The sequence below is a fragment of the Mytilus californianus genome, unplaced genomic scaffold (genome assembly GCF_021869535.1).
Source record: "Mytilus californianus isolate M0D057914Y unplaced genomic scaffold, xbMytCali1.0.p SCAF_3, whole genome shotgun sequence".
NCBI classification, from domain to species: Eukaryota; Metazoa; Mollusca; class Bivalvia; order Mytilida; family Mytilidae; genus Mytilus; species Mytilus californianus.
The window spans coordinates 15,328,066-15,353,071 of record NW_026262679.1 but is presented as its reverse complement, the minus strand read 5'-3'; the positions used below and the strand labels follow the sequence as shown (position 1 = coordinate 15,353,071).

At 31.9% G+C, this 25,006-nt stretch overlaps 1 protein-coding gene across 5 annotated transcripts in view; it reads right to left on the bottom strand.

The window, feature by feature from the left end:
• The window catches only part of LOC127733981 (tyrosine-protein phosphatase non-receptor type substrate 1-like), a 72,109-nt gene that overhangs the window by 43,669 nt on the left and 3,434 nt on the right, over nucleotides 1–25,006 (bottom strand). For 4 of the 5 annotated variants that reach the window (XM_052243468.1, XM_052243472.1, XM_052243471.1 and 1 more), the window contains exon 1: nucleotides 15,087–15,661. The exons of the other annotated variant lie outside the window; for it this stretch is intronic. The gene's annotated coding sequence lies outside the window, so the exon portion shown is untranslated. Of the gene's footprint in view, nucleotides 1–15,086; nucleotides 15,662–25,006 lie in introns of those variants that run through there. 5 annotated transcript variants of the gene reach the window in all.

Here is a 25,006-nt window from a genome sequence, read left to right as displayed (position 1 = left end):
TGGTTTTTCTAAATATAAAAAAGATGGTAGTATATGAATGCCAATGAGAAAACTATCCATCAGAGACCAAAGGGTCATGATTTAAACAACAGTATTATAGGTCACCGTACGGCCTTCAACAATGAGCAACACCCAGACCGTATAGTAAGCTATTTAGGCCAAGTAATGACAAAATGTGGACCAATTTTTAAGATTGTTTAGATTCTGGTCTTTACAATGAAATGCTACACTTTCTTTTCCTCATTCGACGACCCATTTAATGATCAGTAAGCTCATTTCACTGAATCAAAAGCACACACAGAGTGCATAATTATAAAAGGTCTAAGCAGACAAAATGCAACACCAATAGAAAATGTGTCAAGCATTTGAAGGGAACACAATGTAAAGCTTTTAAAACAACATCCTGATGTTGTTTTTTTTACCTGAGTTTAAAATAACAACGTTGAATTCTTTAAATATTAGGGCATCAGTAGTTTACCAATGTCCATGTATCGTAAATCGATTAAGAATAGGCAAACCAAGGTAACAAACTAAAATAGAATCGCATTAACTCCAAATTTAAAGGAGCGAGACCACCAATCCACACTCAGTAAACATGTTCCAATTTTGAATAGGACAATCGATAAAAGTACAGATCAAAATATTATTCTGGTATCTATTACTAATAATCTAATGTAGCGAAAAATGTCGCTAGTGAGTTGAGACACAAACTTAGGTCAACTTATTCGTGATGGTGATTTTTAAATCTGCGTGCTGTAGATTTCAGTCGTTCTTCTTTGCTCTACCTGTTCTGTCAGAGCAAGTTTTGTGTACAGAGCACATCCCTGTTATTAACTGAGATATGTAAACACCATACGATGAAACAGGTAGTATGCTACTGCTGAGAAATAAGAAGTTGACAATTGGAGTTGAAATCATCACGTTTGTCATTGATTCTAGTTTGAAGTCGTCCATATGTGTCAATTGCAATATAAAGATCATATCAAGATTTTTAGCAGACATTCTAGTTGCGGTAGTATCCTTTATATCATGTTCACTGAGCACTCGTTTACTTTTATACTACTGACAAAAAAACTTGTGAAACTACATAAACTCTAGTGAAGGACATTATATATCTTTTTCATAAATGTATACGTTTATTGTAACCTGGTGTTCAATGCTCTTGGTACTCCTTTCAATAATCAATGATTGATGCAGAAGTGTTTAACAGTCAAATATACAACTTGTCAGTACAATTGATTTCTCTACTCAAATAGTCATTTAAAGTGTTTTTAAATTGTAAACTTAAATGTATAACTTTGTTGATAACAAGTCGCTGACATTGTAGCCCCTGTGTTAAACAAGAAAGTTAGTATGGAAACGTTAAGTCTGTAATGATAAATCAGGCGTTTCATACATGTAAATTCCATTGTCTAGTTTACTAAATTTCATAACTTATTGAGCAGATTTATTAAATTGACTTGCGTAGAACTACATTCACAACATATATCATTGTTCATTGTTAAAGAACAAGCGTCGGATGTTTTTCAAACATGCATAGGATGGTGCCAAAACATGGATATTTCACGAAATTGTTACCTGCAACTAATGTACTTTCTGGTTTAAGACCTAGACGTCAATAAAAAGACTATGGTGCCCAGAATCATACAAATCGTTGATGGGTGACTGTCTAAGTGGTAATTACATCATATCTCGCCTTTCGATGGGGAGACGTATCGATTACGAAGTATGATATACTATAATTATTTTTGTGTTATTTGCAAGCATAATGGACAGGCAAATCTTTTATACAATTATAGAGATATAAATAATGATAAAGCTACCACTGCGCTGTATTTATACGTGAATACAACATTCTATCATCAATCTAGACCCAATAAAAGTTAAAAAGGTAATAATCAAATTAACTGAAATGAAAAGATATATTTTATAGAGACGCATTACATAACATATTCACCTCTACAGGATATTGTGCGGTTTTTGGAACACTTGATTTCACTACCATACATTAAGTATGTGAATCTAGCTTATCCTTGTCGTGAGAACACTTGATTTCACTACCACACATTAAGTATGTGAAGCTTGCTTATCCTTGTCGTGGGAACACTTGATTTCACTACCACACATTAAGTATGTGAAGCTTGCTTATCCTTGTCGTGGGAACACTTGATTTCACTACCACACCGTAAGTATGTGAAGCTTGCTTATCCTTGTCGTGGGAACACTTTATTTCACTATCACACATTAAGTATGTGAAGCTTGCTTATCCTTGTTGTGGGAACACTTGATTTCACTACCACACATTAAGTATGTGAAGCTTGCTTATCCTTGTCGTGGGAACACTTGATTTCACTACCACACATTAAGTATGTGAAGCTTGTTTATCGTCTGGTTATATTTTCCCTTCAAAGAAAGCCAATGAAATTTGGTTATTAGTACTTCCCTGCTGTTGCCGACATTTCTGATTAAGGTTGATTTTTTTCTTTTTTAAAAATATGCTATATCAAGGCGAACACAAAAACTATAAACCTGTGCTGGTGTATCAAATCTAGATGCTAAGGATGTATCAGAGATCCAGTATTGTATAGAAGCCAAAAAGATAACTTTTTATTTATAGAACATTTACAAAACTTAATTGATAAATATATCTGGTATTTCATTGAAATACAGCTACATTTTGTTAAATCATCTGCAATTCGAATATTTATGTTTATTTGTATCATTACTGTTACACTCGCATTGACGTAGTTGTATTTGTAATTTGCTGGAGAATAATAGTGCTCATCACTGTTACATTTTGTTATGTTTTGTAGGAAATGTTATGTTGATATACAATAAATTAATATTATATATATATATATATATATATATATATATATATATATATATATATATATATATATATATATATATATATAAGTGCCTATAAATAGCAGCACATGACATACAAATCTATGGGAGTGTGGATTAATCGGTACAGAGATTAATTCAATTACACAAATAAGATTATAGATTGCCTAACAATGTAATTTTAACACACTATTTAGTATGTAAATATAAGAATGTTTAAAATATTTACAAAATGATGAAAATAAACGCAATATTTCGCTAGACTAACTAGCTTTATCAAGCGTGCATCTATCCAGGTGAAATCGGATGTAGATGATAAGAAACTTTTGCAGCTCAATGTATATGTTGAACTTGAATTTAGCTGCCTTGAAAAAAAATACATAATTTGGATGAAGTTCAAGATTTTTACAAAATTGGTAGTTGAAGTTAGCAACGTCCATTGGCCAATATTACAGGATAAAAAGGACGATGCTGTGTACTAAATTATTCTTTATCCTTCCTGTATCTTTTCTCATCTTTTTCGTTAAGACCATCAGGTTCTAAAGTGTGGAGTTGGTGGATCCAAAAATTTTCTCTTCTCCTTCTCGCCGTGGTGTCCCACTCGGTGTTGACTTCTATGATTTGGAAAGTAACATTATCAAAAGAATGTTTCGTTGAACGAAGATGTCTTGTGAGAGGACAGTTTTTGTTAATTTGGTACCATGAACGATGGTTATTGAGCCGAATATTAAATTTATCCATTGTTTCTCCCACATACTGAATGCCACAAGTGTCACATGTTAATATATAAATTGAGTTCTCCGTTTTACAGTTGGAATTTGAGTAGATGGTATAATTTTGTTTAGTAACGGAGCTGATGAAAGAACTGCTTGTATATGCAGCTTTACAACACAAGCAGTTCATTCGACCACATTGTTTGTAGCAACCGGGAGATGGAGTAGGCTGCTTTGCTAATACAGATGTCACTAATTTGTCACGGATGTTTTTAGGTCTTCTGAAGGCCATGACTGGTGGTGAGGAAAATACTTTTTTAAGATTTGAATCATTTTCTATAATTTTCCAATGCTTCTGAACAATGGAAGACACATTTTTAAAAATAGGATGGTAAGTGAGTACAAGGGGTGTTCTGTTAGCTACTTTATTCTTATCTTTGAACTCTAGAAGTTCTTGGCGACTAGTTTTGTTTGCTCTTTCGAAAGCGCTATCAATGATGTTGTTTTTGTATCCTCGAACAACTAGATGTTTACGTAGTTGTCCAAGTCTAGCATTTTGCGTATTTTCAGTAGAGCATATTCTCTTGATTCGCAATGCCTGGCTGAATGGGATGCCAAGGGAGCAGTGTTTAGGATGGCAACTTTTAGGAGAAAGGAATTGATGTTTGTCCGTTTGTTTGGTATGAAGGTCCGTTATAATGGTTCCGTTCTTGATGTAACTCGTAGTGTCCAGGAAGTTTATTTTCTCCATAGAAAAGTATTTTCCTCACCACCAGTCATGGCCTTCAGAAGACCTAAAAACATCCGTGACAAATTAGTGACATCTGTATTAGCAATGCAGCCTACTCCATCTCCCGGTTGCTACAAACAATGTGGTCGAAGGAACTGCTTGTGTTGTAAAGCTGCATATACAAGCAGTTCTTTCATTAGCTCCGTTACTAAATAAAATTATACCATCTACTCAAATTCCAACTGTAAAACGGAGAACTCAATTTATATATTAACATGTGACACTTGTGGCATTCAGTATGTGGGAGAAACAATGGACAAATTTAATATTCGGCTCAATAACCATCGTTCATGGTACAAAACCAACAAAAACTGTCCTCTCACAAGACATCTTCGTTCAACGAAACATTCTTTTGATAATGTTACTTTCCAAATCATAGAAGTCAACACCGAGTGGGACACCACGGCGAGAAGGAGAAGAGAAAATTTTTGGATCCACCAACTCCACACTTTAGAACCTGATGGTCTTAACGAAAAAAATAAGAAAAGATACAGGAAAGATAAAGAATAATTAAGTACACAGCATCGTCCTTTTTATCCTGTAATATTGGCCAATGAACGTTGCTAACTTCAAATACCAATTTTGTAAAAATCTTGAACTTCATCCAAATTATGTATTATTTTCAAGGCAGCTAAATTCAAGTTCAACATATACATTGAGCTGCAAAAGTTTCTTATCATCTACATCCGATGTCACCTGGATAGATGCACGCTTGATAAAGCTAGTTAGTCTAGCGAAATATTGCGTTTATTTTCATCATTTTGTAAATATTTTAAACATTCTTATATTTACATACTAAATAGTGTGTTAAAATTGCATTGTTAGGCAATCTATATATATATATATATAGTTCGTATCCCGTTGAGGGACAAAAATTTGTCAGCATAAAAGTCTAATTCTAACACTGTTGGGTGTAGTTTTCAGACTTATATAAATATTTGTATTAACCCTGTGTCTCAAACACACTGAGATCCAGTGGGCATATATATTGTATGGTTGTCACTTGCTTAGACTTGTTTGTATGATATACTTATTTCTAGTGACTGTATAATGAATTGAATCATTATCCCATACGGTATTTAACAATTGTTGAGTTAGATTGCTGACAAATAACAAATACATTGTGTATTAAATAATAATATAACATCTTCACACGCTTAAAACACATGTCTTATGTCTATCTCTAGATTCGCCTTACGTGACAAGGTAACACTACGACTATTGAAGTTATATTTTTATATAGCGGATGTGGTCGTGTGGTCTAGAGCGCTGGACATGAGGCTAAGCGATTGGTGCTGTAGTGTATCAAAGGTGTGAGTTCGAATCCCGTTGAGGGACAAAAATTTGTCAGCATAAAAGTCTAATTCTAACACTGTTGGGTGTAATTTTCAGACTTATATATATATATATTTCAGACAAATACATATATATATATATGTATTTGAAATGAAGTATATTCAATTGTACATATATCATACCACTGTATCGAGTGGTGAGAATTATATATCGCTTGAAATCAACTTCAATATACTATTAAAAGAGCCTAAACTATTGAAATTAAAGGAGCATTAGCTACTAAAAGATATAAAAAAAAATAAATAATTATTATGAAATTCAATGTTTTTTGTTCAATCATTAATGAAAGTGAAAGAGTGAAATAATAATTCGCTTTATGCAGCCAGTTTGGTTCAATTTGTCAAATAAGCTAAAAGCTTTGTTGATGAATTATAAACTTGCAAGTGAATAATTCGACCTCAGTGAATCCATATTCATGTGACATTCAATTTAACCCCTTAGCCAGAGAAGGGTTACACATATACTAGGCGTGTTCAGCCTTTAAAAGGAAACGAATGTAAAAATTGAGATTAAAACAAGGGTAAACCATTTGGTTGACTGATTCGATTCACAAAAACTCATTCTTCTATAGGTAAAAACGATGATTAACATATTTTTTTTTTAAATCCAATTGCACGTGTTCGCTCTTTATTTATATCTATATCTATGTTTATATAGGGTTATATGCCCTTCGGCAGTCTTCGAAGGTCACTTCGATGGTTAATTATATGGCGTCTAGACTAAAATACACATGAAATGCTGATACATATTGTCGAGTCCATGCATCGTAAATTGTTTTTGTTTAGACTTTTTATAATTTGGATATACGTTTTAGTATGTTATAAATCAAATATGAGAATTTGATTCAAATTGGTGAACATGAGTTTGACAGCTAATGCCCCTTTAAATAACTAGAGTTATTTATAATTACTTAAGTTACATTATGTTGGTGAACATGAGTTAGACAGCTAATGCCCCTTTAAATAACTAGAGTTATTTATAATTACTTAAGTTACATTATGTTGGTGAACATGAGTTTGACAGATAATGCCCCTTTAAATAACTAGAGTTATTTATATTTACTTAAGTTGCATAACGAGATAAATCTGCAGTATAACTTTGAAGTTGGAAATGTAAATATGGGAGTGAGAAATGTCAGGTTGAGATAGAGAAATGTCAAGTTGGGACTGAGAAATGTCAAGTTGGAACTGAGAAATGTCAAGCTGGAACTAAATCATGTCAAGTTGGAAATTAGAAATGTCAAGTTGGAACTAAAAAATGTCAAGTTGAAAATTAGAAATGTTAACTTTGGACTGAGAAATATCAACTTGTAACAGAGAAATATCAACTTGTAACAGAGAAATGTCAACTTATAACTGAGAAATATCAACTTGGAAATAATGAGAAAGTCAAATTTGAAATGAGAAAATTTTAAAATAGAATGTTCCTACCGGTTTTTCGTAGTAATGACATTATAGTAACTGTTGTAATTGACATTTCAGTTCTGTTTGACGAAGAGATAATGACAAAATTCTGACCGAATCGCTAAAAAAACACATGCGAATTCGAATAATAATATATAACGGTATCGTAACAGTAAATCTGTATCTTAAAAGTACACAAAAGACTTCCAAAATTAACACAGGAACAACTTGATCTAGTGTACAGTATAGTATCTAGGTATCCTTCGGCTGCTGTCTGATCTATGGTCGGGTTGTTGTCTCTTTGACACATTCCCCATTTCCATTCCATTCTCAATTTTATCAATAAATCAGATTAAAGATTTAATATGAATGTAATCTCATTATTGCTACTATGTTAATTCGAAAAAGTTACAATTTAGATATGCTTCTCGAAACTATGAAAAGGACATAAGATAAATTGTTGTATTTAGAGTAAGTATCATTCTCTATAATAAATGACCAAAGCCAAACAGAAAAGCAAAAACTGTATAATAGAAAGATCATCAGTAAATTTATAAAATGTTATTTCTATCTACTAGCTCTTTGGTTGACTTCGTTGTTGATGTTAGTCCCCGAGGATATCATTAGACATAACTATCTACTAGATCTTTGATCGATTTCGGTTGGAATGTTATTCCCCGAGGATATTATTAGACATTTCTGTCTAATAGCTCTTTGGTCGATTTCGGTGGGGATATTTGTCCCCGAGGGTAAAATTAGACATTTCTATCTACTAGCTCTTTTGTCGATATGGGTGGGGATGTTAATCCCCGAGGGTAAAATTAGACATTTCTATCTACTAGCGCTTTGGTCGATATCGGTGGGGATGTTAGTCCCCGAGGGTAAAATTAGACATTTATATCTACTAGCGCTTTGGTCGATATCGGTGGGAATGTTAGTCCCCGAGGGTAAAATTAGACATTTATATCTACTAGCTCTTTGGTCGCTTTCGTTGGTGATGATGTCACCGAAAGTATCATTAGATTAGTAGTCAGCACTAACATGATTCATAACATTCATTTCTTTAATTTCCCGTTGATAAATTTCATAAATTATTAAGAAACAAAGATCCCAACTCATTCAGGTAAAGTTGATAGTAGATGGTATGGCTATTCTTTTATGTCAATTTTTGGTATTATAGCTCCTCAAATATCAACACACCCCAGCCTTCAGTTCTATAAATCTTTGTGCTTTTTTTTTATTAATGTAAGTCTAGAAAGTTTAACCTATTCACAACAGACTTGTGAAAACTAAATCTTAGAGCTTTACATATTGTATAGACACCTGTCTTTTGTTAAAGACTGAATGTTTGCCTGTTTTTTTTCTTTCTTTAAATTTTTTTCTTTTTTTTTTGTTTTTTGTTTTTTGTTTTTTGTTTTTTGTTTTTTTGTTTTTTTGTTTTCTGTTTCATTGACTTATACCCAACACCTCCTTTTATAAATTATGTGCAAACTACGAAAATTTCATTATTAACCTGGTTGGCCTTTATGAATATTTGGCTATACATATTTGTAACTCTTCTTAATCACATGGCTGCTTGACTGTCAATTTAAAGAAAGAATCAGTTTTAACGACAAAGGCTCTATTTATCATAAGATTAACCGATAACAAAATCAATAATATTTCAAACTCATTTACAGAAGTTATTGTGATAGTATCAACATTAATTGCTTTCTTCATGCTGACAAAATATATGATATTCCTTTAAATAATTGATTCTAAAAATTTAATTTAGAATAATATTCGTAATTTATACCATAAAAAATCCAATAAACCTGCAGACGGTATACCAACAATAGACGGAATGGAGGTCTATAGTGGTGTAAAACATGCAGACTGTATACCAACAACAGACGGAATGGAGGTCTATAGTGGTGTAAAACCTGCAGACTGTATACCACCAATAGACGGAATCAAGGTCTATAGTGGTGTAAAACATGCAGACTGTATACCACCAATAGACGGAATGGAGGTCTATAGTGGTGTAAAACATGCAGACTGTATACCACCAATAGACGGAATGGAGGTCTATAGTGGTGTAAAACCTGCAGACTGTATACCACCAATAGACGGAATGGAGGTCTATAGTGGTGTAAAACCTGCAGACTGTATACCACCAATAGACGGAATGGAGGTCTATACTGATGTAAAACATGCAGACTGTATGCCACCAATAGACGGAATGAAGGTCTAGAGTGGTGTAAAACCTGCAGATTGTATACCACAAATAGAAGGAATGGAGGTCTATAGTGGTGTAAAACCTGCAGACTGTATGCAACTAATAGACGGAATGGAAGTCTATAGTGGTGTAAAACCTGCAGACTGTATACCACCAATAGACGAAATGGAGGTCTATACTGATGTAAAACATGCAGACTGTATGCCACCAATAAACGGGATGGAGGTCTATAGTGGTGTAAAACCTGCAGACTGTATACCACCAAAAGACGGAATGGAGGTCTATAGTGGTGTAAAACCTGCAGACTGTATACCACCAATAGACGGAATGGAGGTCTATAGTGGTGTAAAACCTGCAGACTGTATACCACCAATAGACGGAATGGAGGTCTATAGTGGTGTAAAACCTGCAGACTGTATACCACCAATAGACGGAATGGAGGTCTATACTGATGTAAAACATGCAGACTGTATGCCACCAATAGACGGAATGAAGGTCTAGAGTGGTGTAAAACCTGCAGACTGTATACCACAAATAGAAGGAATGGAGGTCTATAGTGGTGTAAAACCTGCAGACTGTATACCACCAATAGACGAAATGGAGGTCTATACTGGTGTAAAACCTGCAGACTGTATACCACCAATAGACGGAATGGAGGTCTATACTGATGTAAAACATGCAGACTGTATGCCACCAATAGACGGAATGAAGGTCTAGAGTGGTGTAAAACCTGCAGACTGTATACCACAAATAGAAGGAATGGAGGTCTATAGTGGTGTAAAACCTGCAGACTGTATGCCACCAATAGACGGAATGGAGGTCTATAGTGGTGTAAAACCTGCAGACTGTATACCACCAAAAGACGGAATGGAGGTCTATAGTGGTGTAAAACATGCAGACTGTATACCACCAACAGACGGAATGGAGGTCTATAGTGGTGTAAAACATGCAGACTGTATACCACCAATAGACGGAATGGAGTTCTATAGTGGTGTAAAACCTGCAGACTGTATACCACCAATAGACGGAATGGAGGTCTATAGTGGTGTAAAACCTGCAGACTGTATACCACCAATAGACGGAATGGAGGTCTATAGTGGTGTAAAACCTGCAGACTGTATGCCACCAATAGACGGAATGGAGGTCTATAGTGGTGTAAAATAGTGATAACCTTTGATATTTGTAATTTACAGGATATTAATCGTATTTATCTTGTCAATATATCGTTGGTACATGTATTTTACTTTTTCATAATTTGATATTATGAATTACAATAACTAAAAATTAATGTCCATGTATATGATTATGTAGAACACCTCTATTGTCCAAGCTTCAATTTTAAATTCTTTAAACTCTTAACTTTAAATAAAACGAAAGAAAATATGGAAATGCTTAAATCACAGCGAAACAGACTGACAATCTAAAGCAGAATGGCTCCAACCATGATGTGAAAAAACTTTGCATAATGTACAATATTAAAACACTTATTATGTAATTACAAATAACGAACCAGTCATATGCGTGTTAATCACAAACATGGAAAATTAAAATGCGAGAAATATGAATCAAAACAAAAAGAAAACCTTCTCTGAAAAAGTAGTTTTTTTTTAAAATAAACTAGTACCTTAATTTTGTTGCTATTTACTGGACACAAGACGAACGACAAGCAGTATGAAATAGCTGTATTTTACGGGTCCTGACAGGACGCTGTTTTATAGAGTTTTATATCATTGTTCCTAATGGATTACGTAAGCATCGAGTTGCATAATTACTGTCATGAGGAAACGGTTTACAACAGATATCATCAAAAATAACAATTTCTATTTGACGTAGGCTCAAATTGATGCATTTTTTTTTCTTTATGCATCTAGTTTTCAATAACGTTTTAATAATTTGTTAGACCTTAGGGTAACAGAGGTAGACAATAGTCAGCTTCCCTGACTTCATCCGTCTGTTAGAAAGTCCCTTGCTGACTGGGATCCATTTGAGTGTTCGGATGTATATATAAACTACGGTCATGTTTTTCGTCAAAATGGGGACTTAAATTCAATGTCACAAGATAGACCTTTTTGACGATCCGAAGGGATTCATGAGTGATCTGATGCAAAGCAAAGTGTCTGACCCAACTTATTACCAAAACAGCATTTGGCAGTGTTAGCCAAAATATTTCATTTATCCTATGCCTACACTCTTTTCAAAACCTTTGCAATTCATTTGTCTTTAACTTCTAATAGTTCCCACGTATTTGTCATGGCACCAAACCGCAGTTTAACAATCAATCGATAATGTTTGTTATCCTAAACCAAGGACTATATTCAAATAGGATGTATATACCAATGATGAAGTAATTGTATACCGATACAATACAGCAACACAGTTCTATCTACTCAATAGCTTAACTTACCAGTGTCTTTAATATAAGACTCCAGAATAGACCACACTAAATAAAACCGACACAAATACATAATTAAAAGTTATTGGTGTTGAAAAAAATTAGCTAATGAGACAGATTCCTCCTGAATTGAACAAGGAAACACCGTTGGATAAAAACCGCAATTTTTATACGTGTGCATGCAAAACAAATTTCTTTGTAGAGGGGTCAAAATACAGCACAAACAACATTTTCCAAAAGACCAAAAAAGTGAAAAAGTATATCTTAACAAAACGCATTTGACTAGCAGGTCGAACCACGGATGTTCCTAAACCCTGCTGACTGCCATTGACGATTGCCAAATAAACGGATCACCAGATGTAACAAAATGGATCTTATTTATTAATTTAATACCAAACAGAAAACAATAAACTTGCGGAAAAGATGGTATACCGCTAACAAAAGGGGCAAAAATTAGTACACCATATCCGGATTTCGCCAATTAATGTCTCTTCAGTGATGTTAGGAATCGAAACGGTATTTGGAAGGCCATATAATATATATATATATATTATATATAAATCGTATAAAAGATCTTATCAAAGTATCGTTTATCCAAATGTTCCCAGCAACGACACACGATTACATCTTTTTAACTAAGTCACTAATTATTCAGCGCAAATAATTATATGAATAATACCGTCTTATCGCCTCGGAAAACCCAAGTCTTGTCCGGTAGAGGATATCGGTGAGTTGCTCTCTAATTAATCCTAATCTCCATTTAAGCTTGAATTGTCAACGGTACTCCCTTGATTTTCAAAAGTTAAGTGTCAAATTTCAATATCATCAACATAAGCAACAAAGGTTAAAGAAAAAGGTGTTTAAGACCGGTAATTGCTATATCAATTAATCCCATTATTTATAACTTATCTATTCAAGACTGCAAACATTTCAAAGACAAATCTTGGGCTAAAAAAAGAAAGAAATGCACTTTGTTTTTTGATAAATTAAAAAAAAAAACATTTGAGAAAACCAGCGTAATTGTTTGATGTGTAGATTTGGGTGTTACTGTTGAGCCTTGGGTTGAGGAAACTCTCGTCTGGCGTAGTAAATTAAAACCCTGGGGCTATATCACTAAAAGTATTCAAAGATACAACTTGAGACATGATTTAGGATTGCCTTAGCTTTTGCGGAGACATGTCCTAGGGAGAAAAACAAAGCTTTATCAGAAATGTCATCTGTAAGATTGTCCTTAAATAATCTTTATTCTTTCTTGTGTGCCAACGAATTAATATAGAGAGAGAAGTATACAAAATCTATTTATACTATTTTTCTTTACATCTAAAAAGGAGGTGTTGTATTAATTCTATTCTTACGTAAAGAAAAGCAAAGGAAATCTATTATATGTTTTGGACTTTAACATTTGCCCTTATAATTTTTTTCAAGCAAAGGTTCAATGCTAAAATCAATATTCTAAAGTCTCGGAAAATGCTACTAATGTTACCTATGGAAACTAAAACAATTGTATTTTGCAATCTTTATTCATACACAGTGGCAAAATTTGCTTGTTACTTTGTATTTTGACTTAGGTTATCTTAAGTTTTAGGTCGGTCCTAATACCATCTTTAGATACATATGCAGCTATCCTAACTTTATGACAAACTTTAGGACATATCGTATCTTTGGAGGCTTTCGTTTATAAAAAAGAAAACAAAAATTTATAAAATACCTGACTTAACGTGGATATACCATTCTAAGACATGTTCTTATCATCAGAAAACTTTGTTGACATGACCGTTGGTATCTTTTATGAATTTTTATAGGTCTTGTGAAGAACAATTAAACATATCTCCTCATAACCTATTTGAAACAAAGACGATCAACGTGGAAATTAAACTTGAACTCAAAAGCCACAACATTATAAGTGTTAATTTAGAAAAGTAACTCTTTCTAACATGATCATGTCAACTTGCAATCAATTCGAAAATGTCTTTATGGCTTTCAATTACATGTATTAATAAATGCACCATGTTAAACGATTTAGTGTAAGTTGAACATATATATATATATATATATTTATATATATATATATATATTGCAACTTCATTTGAACAGTACTTCAACTACTAGTAATAGTTCCAAAATATGAATAAAAAGATGTTACTATCACAAAAATAAATATTCCTTTTATTTGTCTATATACGATCTTGTACGGTCAATCCATTCATCTCATTAGTCCGTTCGGTTAACGTTATGTCAACTGAATGCACGCTGACTATCGGAAACATACATGGTTAAATATTATGACCTTTTCTCCCACTAACTAAGTAGACTTTTTGTCTCCAACACTATCAAATCAATGGATAGTTTATATAGTACGTTTTCATTCAAGGCTATTCATACTATACTGACATGGCCTATTCAATAGTTCTATGAACAAACTTTTAACATTGATAGCATTTCTTTGTACGAAGCATTACATAAAATGGTAAATTTAAAAATCACTAACATTGTTTTACATTGTGAAAAGCTTTCAAAGTACTCAATATATGCTTAGAAGTTAGCTTGCGTCATTTTAGAAAAAAACTCAATAATTAAGGCTGTTCATAATTGATGTTAAGCGAAATTTACCATGTAACATCTTTTAAAGAAGTGGTTATATTATAAAAATTATAATTCTATTAAATTAGTTTTTCTATAAAAGAACATACGTCGAATGTTTAATCTCTTGTTAGAACTCAAACAAATATGAATACTTCTGAATAGGTTTTCTACAACAAAAACTGAATTGATAGGATTTTTAAATCTATTTTAAGATTTTGAATGTATTTGTATTTCGTGAAGTATGTTTACTTTCAAGTATTTTTTTACATTAACTGTCGATCGATCATGGCAGTACCTTTTATTCAATGCTTACGTTTGTTCATTTTTTTATGAAAAAGTGTCATAATAAAAAGTTCAATAAATGTTTATTTCAGTTGTTAGAGGTGTCACATTATTTCTATTTAACTACTTACCGGAATTCTTCTGAAAGAGAAGAAATCATCAGAAAAATACTTAATTTCAAGGTATCAAAGGTAAATGTGTTAAAAATAATTAAGAATATTAAAACAAGTGTTAAAAAATGGCCCTCATTTTTTTTCTTACACTAAAAGCAAATGCCATATACGTTTATCAGTGAACAAACCTATTTCATATCATTCAATTTTTGTCCCAAACAATGTAATCGTCAAATTTTAATTATTTTATAATAATTCAAAAGCCGTTGCAAAATGGTACGTTACACGTAAATGGTTGCTCTGACGAAATGCAATATGTACATTTGACATTCTTTGAAACACATTTATTATTGTGATAGATATATTAAAGTATCAAAAATACATACCTAAAATTAAATATAAAGAAATCCATTCATAGAAGAAAAATAATAATTCCATCAGTATTAGAACAACACATGTTCTGACAAATCAATGAACGACTACTATTCCGTCAATGTTTGTATATTGTCCGAAATATAAATATTTGTAGGAGCAGTACACATTTATTCCTTAGTCTTACCATAGCGGATTGGAAGATTTCATTAATACATGGTGTATAATAACAGTCACTGAAAATAATATTCACTTCGCCAATACGTTCCTTTTATAGACATGCACTGCTTTGGTAACTTCTGCACGACAAACAATCAAACAAAGTTAAACTGTACAAAATATTTCTTAAAATGATAGGTCAGATGGTTCTACATAATCTGCTACGATAATGATTTACTTTAAATCCATTTTTCTTACTTCAAACGATTGGTGTTTTTTAAATTATTTACACAACGGTACCTCTAGCAGCCAATAAAACTATTAATGCTTTATTGCATCCATTAGGGACATTGAAATACAGCAGCGTCAATGAAAGTCAAACTTCTAATATATCAACACGCTTTCATTGCCTTTAATGAGTGTTCAACCTTTAGCCCAAACCTATCAAATGACTATGTTTAACAAATACATTTACAGATAATTTTCAGATCGACAGTCAGAAAGCAAATGTTAAATATAATGATTTAACAATTCACATCCCTGGAGCATACCATTTATCAAATATATCGATATTTCAAAAGTCAGTTAGATTGCAACTAATAATTTTTCACAGGAAATGTACAATTATCCTTAATGAACGACTGATTTCTTGTAAAAAGCAACCAATTGTTAAAATAATATGTTTTACTTAAAACTCTCTATGTGAATTAATCACATTAGCAACAGATGAAAGAAATTCAACGCCTTCATATAATTCTCTACTTTGTTGGAGTGTTTGTAGAAACTACAGAGTGTATTCCAATCGGATTATATATTTCAATTTGTTTCCCTCTAATATTATAGGCTCACACAAAATACAGATGTTTAAAAACGTTATTGATGATAAACTATTCAAATCTGCATTCATTTTAAATCATGAATATAATATATACTAGAATATAATTACCATAATTTGTCAATGCATGTAGTTAGTTAGTAAAATGTTCTGATCAAAAGAAAAGATAGTCAAGTTAAATAAATCTATAATATAAATGTACGACCTTTGACGACTGATTTGGCCTAAAGTTTATTTATACTAGTTTTGTTGGTTTTACAAAGCCAAGAAATTAATGTGGCTTTTTTGCACGTTCATTCAGAATAGCATCTCTAACACAATTCAGAAAAAAAGTTATTCAATTGAATTCATTTCACTTTTCACCCGTGTATTTATCCTTTGCTGTCATATTCACTCTTTTTAGTCCGTAGATCCGCCAGACATCTTGACTTTAAGTTCACGTATTGAACTAGTGAAGCACTCTACCTGTATGTGTGTCTGTATGATGCTTTGTTGCACATATTTTAAAGTTGAATGACTCTTCTTATAGGCTGGATACATATGTATAGCTTATTCCGCATGATCAATGATATTTCAGTATAGTTTTAGTGATGAATATATAAAAAGTGGTACATTATTTAATTTGTCACAAGTATTATGTTTACTCATATGACAATAAGGAGTTATTATTAAATATTAAAACTTCTACAGTAACAAAAAAACATAACAAAAATACCGAAATCCAAGGCAAATTCAAAAAGGGGAAGTCCATTAAAACTGACAAAAACAAACATGCATATTCTAAAGAATATGGTGATTTAAACCTGGGTTTATAGCTAGCTAAACCTCCTACTTGTATAACAGTTATTTGTTGTTCCGTTATGTTTAAGTAAATTAAATACTCTATTGCAAAACGTAAAACTTTGATGGGTGTAAATGCAAACATCATACGGTGTTCATATATCCCAACTCGTTCGTTATGCCCGTGTGTGTAGTGATGTCATAGATTTTAACAAACGTAATCAATGCATCACTGGTAAATTATTAAGTCAGGGATTTCGTTACCATAAATTACTTAAAGCATTTACTAAATTCTTTCATAGATACAAAGATTTGATTAGTAAATTAAGCTGTACCTGTAGAAAACTTATTAAAAACGGTATTTCACATCCTAAATTTTACGGTAATATTGCACTAAAAGTGCGGAAATCACTATGTGATCCGTGTAAACTCATCGAACCTTTAACCAAACTTATTAGTAAAGGTTATCGTAATAATGTTGTAATAAGATCTTTGAATATTGTTTACATTGGTACTAACATCTATTTTGTCATCAACAAATTAAAACATAAATAAATTAGGAATGGTTTTTGGGATGTATAAATACACATCCACGTTAATTTTCTATTTAGAGGTTGCTTTATCTATATATAACATGATGCATATTTATTATAAGATTAAATCCTAACAATCTGACTGCCTGTCGAGACCTTTATTTTGTCATTGCACAAGTCTTGTCGTCTTTGACTGTCCATGGCGTTAATACACTAAATCCCTGGGATGTGTTTTAATTGATTTTAGTCTCTGAAGCATGATTTTTTTATGGTTTAATGTTTTTGGCTTTTAACTAGCTTTCAGTAACTGCGAGTACCCTCAAATAGTACTTTCGTGTTAATTTGACCCGTTGACACAATTTATAATGCATTTCTGTAATTCAATGTTTACTTATTTTGTGTTATATCTCGTATCACTATTTTTATTATGTACCATCTTTGGTAAGTTTTTAGTATGACGGGAAATTTTCACTTCTGTACTCGTACTCTGCACAAATTTATTAATTTTGTACAAAAATGTTTACTTCCGTACTCCTAAGAACAAAATTATTATATTTAAATTACCTGTGTACGTTGTTTTATTAAACACCATTTTGTCCCAGGTTAGCGTTGTCTTTTTGACACTCTTGCTATATCTTTTTTATTACTTCCTGTAACGTCTATGTTATATAGGCACCTACGTTTTCATATTGTATTTATAGTGTGTCATAGGTCAAACTTATTCGTTCAGTGTAGTTTTACTTGTTTTTGTTTAAATGTCTTTTTTATCGAGTTAAGTGTCTTTTTATGTTGTAATGTTACACTACTGTCTCAGGTTAGGGTGAAGGTTGGCGCCTATTAAAACGTTTAAACCCGCTACATTTTTATGCACCTGTCCTAAGTCAGGAGCCTGTTGTTCAGTGGTTGTCGTTTGTTGGTATGGTTCATAGATGTTTCTCGTTTCTCGTTTTTTATATATTTATTGTTAACTTTTATACATTGTATGGATGGAGAGTTGTCTCATTGGCACTCATACCACATCTTCTTATTTATAATTACATGTACACAAAAAACATACAACACATGAAAAATGTTCTAAACAAGTCAAGTTAATATTGATAATACATGTATATATAAATATACAGATAATTGACCAATGTGGACCTCATTTTCGCATCTCCATGGATTGGTTTATACATCCCGCAACATTAGACAAAATATCATTATTGGGATCTAAAATAGTTTAAAGTTTAGAGTTTGAGTCAAGCTGGTTACTACTATGATAATGGGTTTAGACTGCATTAATAAGGGTATTTCTAATATTACTGCTGATTTGGTAGCGAAGGAAAAAGTGTTCCTCATCGTCTAAAATTTTACAAACTTTACGCACTCGATGTTCTCTTGGAATTTTGTTATATCGACCTATTTCAATTTCCAAGTTATGACACTTATATGGAATATTGTTAAAAGTTGACTACTATTTAAATTATTAGATTGTGCAATTAGTGTTACATTTGAATTAATTTTTAAGTTTAATATAAAGGAAAAGTTTAAATCTGTTATCTATATTAGAAAGTTTGTCAAGAGTGATTTTATCATACTTTTCTTTAACAATATAATAAATAGTTTATTTAAGCGATTTTTGTATAAGTTCAAAAGGTTTATCAAAATTATCAAAACAGTTCTTCTTCAATATTAAATTATGTAACAATGTGCTTTGCAAAATTATACAAGTATATATTCCATCTTCAGACATAGTCTTATTTACTCTGAAAGCTTCTTGAACAAGAGGATTTATTTCCTGACAGTTAATTCTACAAGATTTTTTATAAATGAGTCAAGTGGGAACCGTCCCAACTTAGACTTTGCAGCTATATTACATGAGGTTTATTTAATTCCAAGAACAGTTTTACAAATTTATGATGCACTTTTCTCAAAGCTGAATCTATCTGTCAAGGATAAAATATCACAGTTAGCTCCATGCATTTTGGCTCTGTTTGTGGCTCTAAAAATGGAGTAAATAGATATTCTTCCATAAACCAAATTTCACTATTGTATAAAATTATGGGTTTATTTAATGAATTAAATAATTTACATGATAAATCAACAGGGACATGATGAAAATTAGATATATTTTTAATGAACATAACACTTTAGAGCTTTCTTGGATAGTTTCTGTGTTGATCTCTTAAATATACCTTTATTATCAATAATCCCAAGAAAATTATACTCTTTAACTTCAGTTAAATGATTTTGTTTATAGAAAAAAATTGACTTAAACGAATGCCTAGAATTAAAAATCATAATTTTAGTTTCATTAATATTAACAGTCAATTATAAATTTATAAATATTAACGTAAAATGTAGTTGGTGTAACATGTTCGTAGAAAAATTTCCGTTTTGATGATGTAAAATAATAATAGGGTCACCGATTTCATTTTAACGGTATACATTATTCAAAGTGGTGTACTAGGTAAAAAAAAACTTCGAAATAATCGTAACGTCATCTCGTTGTTGGCCGTAAAACGTCGATTTTTGAACAGCGGTATATACTACTGTTCCCTTTATTTGACGTTTTTTACTCCAACATGGTAACATATTGGCTAATACACCAAAAATGAAGTCGCTAATATTTGATATCATTAAAACGGAAATTTATATATCAACATATAGTTTTTTAAGAAAAATCTATGTATTTGAAATTGAAGATTTGATGATTTTAAAACAAATTTATGGACTTTTTTGCCGATATATGTGCTTTCTTTACAAATGATCACCTATTATGAAAGAATTTAATCAGCAATATTTCAGAAAAATAAAAGAGATAAAGGCATTATTTTTTCAAGATATAATTCAACGAGCAAACATTGCATGCAAACTTTTACCCAAAATCTGTGACATAGCCCATTTACTGTTCCTTGACCTTAAAAGAGTAATTCAGTGTTCATGTATTATTGTATCCACATAATGATGCATCGATGTCATTCAGTTTTATTTTTAGTTTTTCTCAAAAGTGAATAACAAGATATATATTTCCAAATGATTGTTCGTGTTTCATTCGAAATTTCCTTTAACCTAGTTTGAATTTAAAGATATATGATTGAAGCCACAAGCGGTAACAATTAATTTCGTTTTGAAATATGGCACAAAAAGGAAAAAGTTATGTAGATCACATATCGAATGATTCAATTAATATACATGAAGATTTTATATAAAACTTTGATGATTTTCACTTCTATTGGATTGGAATTGTCAGTTACCGTCTAGTATTAATGATTCGTGTTTGTTTTGTTTTGTTTGTTTTGTAACATTTTGTATTGTAATGTCTTTTTACTATAATTATACACAAGCATAATTTTGTGACCACAATAATCATGGTTTGTTTTGTGTTCATTTCCCCATTATTGTTCAGGTGCCTGTTTATCGAGACTGTCCTAGGGTCTGTCCTAAGACCTATCTTAGGAATGAATTAGGATAATGTTAGGACCGACTTACGACATGTCTCAGCATGCACATCGAAGCTATCTTAGGACTATCATAGCTAGGATGTCCTCAGCGCTGTACTAAGTGTTAGCGTGAAGAAAAATAGAATTTTAAATGTTTAAGAATGCATCGAATTTCACCAGTAGTAAATAGTTATAAGATTAAAAATTAGAAACATTATTAGTATTATTATAAAGATGATTAATAATATTTATCTAAAAACTGGACATTCAAACTTTATGAAACAAAAAAAACACACACAAAATATATAACAACCTTTCGTATAATAGTTGAAAAAATTATTTGTAGATAGTGAAAACTAATAAACGATAATCGGTAAAAATCATTATATATTTTTGAGTGAGTTTAATTCGAAGTGTTACACCCCCAAAATTTAAAAAGGCGGATTCATTTCCTAAGCGCCTGTGTTACGGACGTGATAATCTATACTTATCTATACTATGCGTATAATATCAATGTCACCCAAATAGTTCAGTGGATTATTATAGTCCCTAAGTGGTATATTGCTACAAAAATTATTGATACTGCTCCCTACGAATAAACATATATAGGTGACGGTCGTATTTGTTTAAAAATTAACCATTATAAAATATATCCTTAAGTTAGGACCATCCTAAGCCTATCTTAAAGACACCTAAATATGTGTCCTAAAGTTAGGACGATTTTTATGACTTTTCCTAAGTTGCGACATGTTTGATAAACCCACTTAGGACTAAGATACGTCCTAAGATGATGTCCTATATTGGCTACTTCGACCTTGCATGAAAGAAACGGTAACTATTACTAGAGATTGTTTCTTATTGTGGATGCATAAACATACATGTAGCATATACTGATGAAAACAAGTTCAATATTTAACATTGATGAAAATGTTATTTAAAAGTAGAAACATAATTATAATTCACTTCATTGTGGTATATAAAGATTTGCCTTACAATCACGTTTACCTGTAATGCAAACATAATTAGGCTTCGCTGTTCATAAAAATCAATACGTCTTACTTATTTTTGTCACACAAAAAAACGGATTTTTATTTTATTGACGTCTGGATTAACTTCATGCATAAGTCGGAGCATTGTTGTGTAAAGTCAAATTACTTCCATAAATGAATGAAATTCTCTGTCAAGACATGGAAATATGAACTAGAGGCTAGAAATAGGGTAAATGAAAGTAACACTTTATAAAGTTTGTGTGTCCGAAGCTCTTTTCTCGATTTACCTTCACCATGAATGTTCAAAAGCTTGAGTTGTATAAATACGTAGAAACGAAGGGGGCTATATGACCAAAAAATACCAAAAACAAAACAGTCTAATTTATCTTAGATCACCTCTGATCACCTCTGTCTGAGTAAGTTGGAAACTTAGTTTCTAAATAATTTTTAATTTATTTACTGGGTATTTATGAAAAATACGATATAAATCATGTCAGTACCGAAAAACTGACTACTGAGCTAAAGATACCATCGGGACCAACATCGACCCAGTGCTAGAAAATGAAAATTACACTTTATCAATTTCGTGCGTCCGAATGGCTTTTCTTGATTTGTCTTTATCAGGTACGCTCAACACTAAATATTTGAAAGCAAGGGATGTATACAACGTAGAAAGGTTAAAAGCTAAACGACCACAAGGAACCTAAAACGAACACTTTCATTTTTCTAAAGTCAATTTTGCCTGCTTACACGTAGTCATGGTTATATATCATGTCAGTACCGAAGCATGCGCACCGACTTCTGAGCTAATGATACCCTCGGGTACGAACATCCAACCAACAATGATACCGACCCAGTACTGGAAAACGAAAATAATTCTTTATAAATTCCATCCGAAGCGTTTTTTTTTCTGAATTTACCTTCATCAGGAACACTGATACCTAAACATTTCAAAGACAGGATGGAATAAATCGGTAGAAATGTTAGGAGTTATATAACCAAAAGGAACATAAAAAACATAAAAGGAATAGTCATGTTAATATGGCCATTTCCCGTTCGGTAATATACTCGTCCTTGGAAAATTGAGGAGGCGTCAGTTTTGGCTAGGCTGGATGAATAAATTGTATCTATACATATGATTCTACAAGAAGAATGGAAACGAACCTCCCAGTTTCTACCGGAAGTATTTATACAACCATAGAGTTAAACAACCATCACTCTTTAGCACTCTCGGGTCTGTAACATCGAGAGACAATTACTAAAAGAATTTTCACGAGTCAATATCATAAATATAACATAAACAGTACCAATTTTACTGCACCAAATGCGCATTTTGACAGTTAGTGTCTCTTCAGTGACGCTCGAGGCCAAACTAATTGAAAATCCAAAATCTTATACAAACGTTGAAGAGATGATTAAATCAAAAAGAACCCAAAGAAGAGCCAAATTCGTACAAGGAATCACAGTTTTGCCTGAGGGAGATATATTCCTATATTTAAAATAATTTCTAAAATTTTATAACATCAAATTATAAATCCGTATTTTCATGCCAGTATCGAAGTACTGGCTACTGTACTGGTGACACCCTCGGGTTAACATATGAAATAATCATCTAATTTCTATTTGCTGTTGGAGAAAAAGCCTATATTTATCATTGTGTTATATTGTTAATTTCCCATGGGAACATTCCACTTCAAATATCAATCAATAAAGATATACATTATTTATCCCAATTACAAGATTATCATAACTCTTTTCAAGTTTTGATTAACCTATTGATAGAATAATAAAATAGCATCATATTTGGTTGAAATTTATCAAACACTATTTTCAATGCTTCAAATCAATAAACTATGCTCTGTGTAAAAAAATGTTTATCGGGTAAAGAAGAATTTGTAGAGAAATGTGTCATTCTAATGTAGCGAAATGTTGATGTTTAATAGACGTATACATTACATCTCATTTTACTCATAACTAGCAAGTAATTAACTAACATATCTAGCTAGCTATAAAACCAGGTCTAAATCACCCTTTTCTTCGGAAAATACCTGTACCAAGTGAGGAATATGCCGGTTATTTTTCACTTGTTCTTATGGACTTCCCCTTTTTAAATTTGCCTTGCAGTTCGGTATTTTTGTTATATTTCTTTACTAGATATATTATGAATTCCTCAATAAGTTTTACAAAGTAAACAAATGTTACGTTTTTTTTTATTTTTTACCCTTTTCTACTCAATCAATCGTATCAAACCCCCAGCAGTTATTAGATTATCTCAAGCCGAGGTACAAATGTATAGATCTGCTACATTTATATAGAATATAAAGACAAAACGTGTTACAGCATTAACTGAAAAACATGTTTTGTGGTAAAAACACGCCGATATATTCTATCAAGCACTCATATATTAAAGACAGTTCTGCCGATAAAAAAATCAGAAAATATGTATGTGGAAACATAGAATAAATTTTGATAAGGAAATTGGATAACTTCATTGCACAACTCCTTCCACGCCAGCAATGTTCTTGTTTCAACTCTTGTTATTGAGCACTATAAAAACACTATAATTGATAAATTTACTAGCTTGTGGTAAATTGATTAAAATGCAAGCAACATTAACCCTGAGATCTGTTGGAGTAGCGGATAAAGCCGAGGTCATCTAAGAACTGAATGAAAAATATATGTTTCCTTCATTTATGCATAGTTTTGTAAAGAAAGGATATGTCCTCAATGACTTGGTCGACTTGAACTGAAACATGTCAGTGAGCATAAAAACATTTTATTCAAATGGTAATGTTATTTCGTAAGCACAAAGCCAACAAAAGACAGGTTTTACACTTACGAATTAGAAATACATCATATATGTAATTAGATATCAATTTGTAGACATTTAATGATCCTTTATTTTTTGTGGGATGATGTTTTAGATTTTATTTTCATTACGAGACACAGTTAGTCTGCTTTTTATTCCCTCAGTGTTTGTCTTTTAACTTGATTTGTATCTTTTTAATTGGTTTACGTAATTTGAATATGGGTAAACTTCTGAAGCCTCTAATTACATTTCGCTTTTAAATATAAAATAAAAGTCTGGTTAAATAAACATGATTACTTTAACATCGTATGTGTTATAAATGGTTGTGTATAAAATTAATCAGCAAAGTACCCGCTGCCAACCGAACAATTTTTCGGAAACAACAGAGTCGAATTACATTAAGC